Source organism: Phyllopteryx taeniolatus, chromosome 3 (assembly GCF_024500385.1).
Source record: "Phyllopteryx taeniolatus isolate TA_2022b chromosome 3, UOR_Ptae_1.2, whole genome shotgun sequence".
Classification (NCBI taxonomy): Eukaryota; Metazoa; Chordata; class Actinopteri; order Syngnathiformes; family Syngnathidae; genus Phyllopteryx; species Phyllopteryx taeniolatus.
In genome coordinates, this window is record NC_084504.1 from 16,580,112 (window position 1) to 16,586,227 (window position 6,116).

General features: G+C 39.6%; 1 long non-coding RNA gene across 1 annotated transcript; it reads left to right on the forward strand.

Annotated features, from left to right (window-relative positions):
- Nucleotides 1-2,317: 2,317 nt before the first annotated feature.
- On the forward strand, nt 2,318-5,632 carry LOC133474978 (uncharacterized). The gene is made up of 3 exons (XR_009787682.1): nt 2,318-2,468; nt 2,949-3,112; nt 4,848-5,632. It is a non-coding gene; the product is annotated as an uncharacterized LOC133474978 (long non-coding RNA).
- The last annotated feature ends 484 nt before the right edge of the window (nt 5,633-6,116 follow it).

Genomic DNA, 6,116 nt, shown 5'->3' on the forward strand with positions numbered 1-6,116 from the left:
AGTAACAAACTGTTGAATCCTTTAAATTCTAGTTAATTATGCTACTACTATATATTTTGTAAAGTAAATTATACAGTGATATTTTCTGTTAAAAAAATGTTTTAGGAGGAGGCTGGAATGGATTAATGACATTTTCATTCATTTAAATTTCAATAAAAAGGTTACACATAAACTGACCTAAACTACTTAGTAGAAAAAGTCTATATTTGACTCAAGATATTCCGATATGGTAGTGCAGCAACCACAGCAACTTATTTTATTTTATTTTTTTTCCCCCTCTTCTGTGCTGACGAAACAAGTAGGAGCAGAGCTGACAAATCTAGATACAAGATAGACACTCTGACCTTCCCCTGGCACGCCGCCTACAGCCTCAAACCCACTCAACATGACGGGTATCTGCACATTCTTGCTGAAACTGTGGCAGTCATAATTGCGCCTCCTGTCTAAGTGTGATAAAGATATTCTTAAGGACCTTTTCTCTGTGCATCTCCGAGACGCGACTCAACAAGAGGGCTCGTCCTCATCTAACGATCATGCCCCAAAGGTCCCTTGCTAGAGTCATAAATGTAATGAGACACTGTTAACTCAATTCTGGAAAAAAACGAAGCGTTTACTGAGGGATTTGCACAGTATTCCCGGCATTTAATAACAATTGAACTTCCAAAGTCGAACAAAATCTGTGTTGCTGATAGACTTTTCCAATTTTGAAACAATTTCTCCTGTAAAAATCTAAGGTGAATATATGTAATTAGATAAACGTCATTAACCCTTACGAATTGTACATTTACATTACTATGATACGTTGGCCTGGAAGTGCAGAACAGTATCACAAATTGCAAACACTTTTACATTTCAGGAAACAAATTAACAAAAGACAAAACACTTTTACAAAAGACGAAACAAATTACAAAAGACGAAACACCCGGGAACGTCCCATTTCACAGACATTCTTAGAAATCCCACGCCCTTTCTCGGCAAGACCCACCCCGCTTCAACATGATTGGCTCCTGCAACGCGGGAAGGGTAGGCTACGCAGATGGAACGAGATGTCCATGCCAAATCGCAATTGTATTTATGGACGCGCTGAACAGCGAGCCTGTATAGTCGTTTGATGCTGTATATACAATATATTGTACTTGACCACATTTCTTAAACCATAAAAAGATAGATCAAGAGTTAAGGAAGAAGCCGGTTGTTAAAGAGTGAGGATGCTGACGAGAATTAAAGGGAAAATGTGCATATTTCCAAGGAAGCTGCCAGCTCCGTGGGACGTTCCCTATTGTCTTTTGTAATTCGTTTCGTCTTTTGTAAAAGTGTTTTGCCTTTTGTTAATTTTTTTCCTGAAATGTAAAAGTGTTTCACAATTTGTTATATTGTTTTGCACTTCCAGGTCACCGTACTACGACGACTAGGTGCTGAACATTTTCACGGGCCAAATCAAAATTTTACTGGATTTTACCCCAGAAAACAGTAAAAACATTGATTTTTTTTTTTATTTTTATTTTTTTTTTGCTCATTGAGGCCGCACTTCATTACCAAAGCACCAATTAGTCAGCAGGTCAATGCACATGACACATCCTGAAGACACCTCACCTAACACAAATAAAACCACACCACCAACAACTGAATGCATGTCTCTTGCACAGCTTAGCTGTTGGAGTCACTGCGGAAGAAACTCAGTGACTGCACGGTATTATATAAACTACATCAAAATCTAAATAGATTGCTAAAAGACATTTTCGAAAGCTCATAAAAAACATATCACTTTATGGGCACTCCAAAGGCTCTTATAAATTAAATTAATAAGTCAGTTTTCCATAATGTCTCCATCTCCATGAATTGGGGCAGACAAACCATCAAGATCCAACAGTTATAGTGAGGTATAGCACATTCAAGGCTCATTCTTTCAGATGTCTTGACATGTACTGTACACAGCCTGCTCTGCGTGCACAACACGCACAAAGAATTGGCGTGTTAATGTGTGTCATACGGCCCTCTGAAAAGACAGGACACCCCTGCTCCAAAGAACAGCACGTGGCACATATTTGAGAGGCTGAGGTCACAGTGAACTGTGTCACAGTAGGCCCATGAAACAAATGAGGTGGGTCTATTATGCCAACTGGTGCTTACATAGATGGATGGATACAGTGGCGCTCAGCGAGCAGAATCAACTCGCTCTGAATGGCTGCCAGTGAAGTGTGGGGGAAAAAAGGTCATACTTTTGTCCTCGTGCCTGCCTCCCATCAACTTGAACATCACCATTTGGTACAAATTAGACCTTTATTCTTGTTTCCTCCTGTTTACGTATAGTTTGCCTTCTCATTCTAGAAATGGTGTAGTACGTTATGTGCAGTATGACTGCTTGTATGCATGTGAATTACCTGTGAAGAGGAAGCCTCGGGGACGACCCAGGACACGCTGGAGAGACAGTCTCCCGGCTGGCCTGGGAACGCCTCAGGATGCCCCCCGTAAGTGCTGAGGAAGTGGCTGAGGAGAGGAAAGTCTGGCCTTTTTTTTTCTATTTTATGCACATCTGAACTTTATTTGGTTAATCAGAGACACTTTCAATGGTGGCAGTTGTGTGCTAACTCCCATTTAACATGATTTTGAATGTGATTGGTGCTGAACAAAGCCACTTCCCTAGTTATAAGTGGATGTTCAATTGTTTTTTACGTTTTCTCTCTAAAAGATTGAGTTGTCCAGGTTATAAGGTTTATTAAGGTTATACAGGTTTTGTAATTAGTTATCTTTGTCTAATTTTTTAGACCACAGAACCTGATATTTGAACAGACCTTTAAATATAATGTGTGCCTCTAAAGTTGCACCAAAACTTAGAGTTTCAACTGTCACTGTGGATGAAATCACATATCACCATAATGTGCAACACCTCAGTGTACCTCACGGGCATCAAAGGATGAACTCTTGGGGTGTGTTTTGTATTTTTCTAGCAGATTTGCACCATTAATTTTAAGAGGACTCGGCTCAATAGGGTGGAAGAACGACCATTCATCCATCCATTTTCCATACCGCCTATCATCAATAGGGTCGCAGGCGTGCTGGCGCCTATCTCAGCCGACTCTGGGCGAGAGCCGGGGTACACCCCAAACCAGAGGTGGGTAGTAACGTGCTACATTTACTCCATTACATTTACTCAAGTAACATTTTCGATAAACTGCACTTGTCAGAGTACTTTAAATGGACTGTACTTTTTACTTTTACTTGAGTATGTATGTGAAGAAGGATCGATACTTTTACTCAGTTACAATGATCGACATGCCATTCGCTACTGTTATTTATCCATTAATGCGTGTGCACCTCTATTTTTAGACTCCATCTTCAACTTCCGCATAGGGCGCCCATTGCGCCAATCAAACGTGAACTCTGTCATTTGACTCCAATTCACCAATCAGACGACACAAGGCAGACACATGACTGCGCTCGTAGCATTCGCGAGCCAATCAAAATGACTCATTATGGGCGGGGGGAATTAATCAGCCACGCGTGTGTGTTTAGAGTCCAAAAAACAACACCTTTGTCATGCAGCTCTTACATTGGGACTGCCCAAACTTGGATATTTCAGCCCACTGCTAATTTGAGAAAACACCTTGCGGTAAGTTGCAGATGTTTTTGCTGTTGTTTTGGCAGTGGAGTCATATTATTCTAAAGTAAGAGTACTCTTATTTGAGTACAATATTTGGCTACTCTACCCACCTCTTCCCCGAACTGGTCGCCAGCCAATCGCAGGGCTCATATAGACAAACAACCATTCACACTCACATTCACACCTATGGACAATTTAGAGTCTTCAATTAACCTACCATGCATGTTTTTGGGATGTGGGAGGAAACCGGAGTGCCCAGAGAAAACCCACGCAGGCACGGGGAGAATAAGCAAACTCGGGATTTGAACCCTGGTCCTCAGAACTGTGAGGCAGATCTGCTAACCAGTCGGTCACCGTGCCGCCTGTGGAAGACAGTGAATGTGATAAAATAATAATATATAAAAAAAAATTGCAGTAAGATTCCATCATCACCATATGAGTCGAGTCGTTATTTGTTATCAATGGATAGAATGTTTTGTTTTTACAATCTCCCTACTGGCAGTGGTCACTTTTTACATACGTTCTGAGATTTAACTATTGATACTATCTGTATATATAAAGAATATGTTAAGCATTCAGATATAGACTCCAAATACTCTGTAAAACAAAAATGCACACAAACAAACTGGTCAAAAGAGTTTGCTTCCAAGTTATGGAGAAACACATACAGTAATAGCAATCATGGAGGAGACCGTACTTTAGCTCCTTCCTCTGGACTAAATAACTAAATGGAACCCACCAGAAAGCCTGCACTTCACATCTGACACAAGAGGTGTGATATAAATAACTGCCAAATCACGAAATGTCCACCACTGAGAGATGGAGGAGAGGCCAATCAGGTGAATAATGGCCATTGGTTTTACACAAGAGTCTGCAGCACTGGTTGCTATCAGTTGTAATGTCCACCTTGAACAACTCTTAGTGTGCTGTTTGATCAATGCTGCCTGATGGGAAGAGAAAATCAAGCCCATAAACAGGCCCTTGGATGCTAAAAGGGGAGCGAGACCTGAGGGAGCAAGTGTTGCAATGTATGGTGATTGGTGAGAGGGATATTGATGGCTGGATTCCCAGAAGTAGAGGTGTTGACCCTATAGCGCTTTCCCCTTATTCTAATAAGTGTACAAAAATGACATCCTTTGTAAATGTACCGTAATTAAGATTAAGAATGTGTCAAGCATTAACACTTCACAGAGAGACATATGACCTTTTTGTTTGTCTTTTAAATCATCCTTCCATGGTTGAAAAGTTCATCTCTACAAATGGAATAGCGTGTTGACGACTTTTCTTGAAGCCGAGAAGAGCAGCAGAAGAAAGACAGCGAGAACGAAAATGGAAAAAAAAAAGAAAGTAGCAGCAGCGAAGTTTCTCTTCTCAGCTAAGAAGGCAGCATGTTTCTGTGTCACTCTTTTCCCTTTTCATGGCAAAGGGAGAGGAGCCAAGGTCGAGCGTGTCAGTGTGAGTCAAGCCTGAAAGTGTGAAGACTCCAATTAGACGTAGCCTGGGGTCTGACTCCAAAAGACAAGGATAACATACACCCCTCTGCGAAAATGTGCCAAACAACGCAAAGTGCAAACACATACACACATGCATCTTCACTTCCCTGTTTTACATGGAATGCATCTTGATGCCACATCTGTTTGCACCCCATCCATCATCTCTAGCAAGCAACAGGCACAATTATTAACAAGCAAAATCTGTCATGCCCTATTAGTGCAATAAGGAACCTGCTAAGGCAAGTAAACTGTTTATTAATGTATGGCTCATGTATCTAATTGTGTGTTGAGGAAAAAAACTAATGTTTATAATTTTGCAGTCTATTTGCACTTAATTCAAAACACTGTATAACAATCCCAGCATTGATTATTAAATTCGTTGTAGAAGGGTGTTACATCATCTTTTACTTTTTCTTCTGTGTATTTGACAAGTGTCCGACTGGGTTTCTTTCCCAAATTCAATATTTCTTTTAAAAAGAAGAAATACAACTCATTAAACAATTTTTACTTTGCTAATGCATTCCATTTTTTTCCTTGGGTGGGCAGAGATAACAATTTTGATGACAGATCATACTTATGATAACTTAAAAAAGCTGTAAAAATTTCCAATTATTTGTCTAATTTTGTGACCTATAATATTTAGAGACCAACATGCTATGCTATCAGACATTGATTTGGATTGTACACCCATTATCTACAGTTCATGCATTATTAAAGATGTTTTGAAACAAGAGTGGCCTGAAATGTGGAAAATAAAAATCCATTGTCTATAGTAAAAGGTAGGTATAACAATGTAATTGTTTTAATCTTAAACGTTGTAACGTGTTAGACCATCAAAGGTAAATTTAAAAATAATGGCGTGCGATATGGACAAAATTGTATAGCCTGATACAGGTAATTTTAGATCCCGATAATGATACATATGCCATCTACTATTTTTCCTTAAAATTACATTAAATGAATGGCAGGTTTGTCTTTACCTCTCTATTTATTTATAAAACATAATCTAGAAAAAAACAATA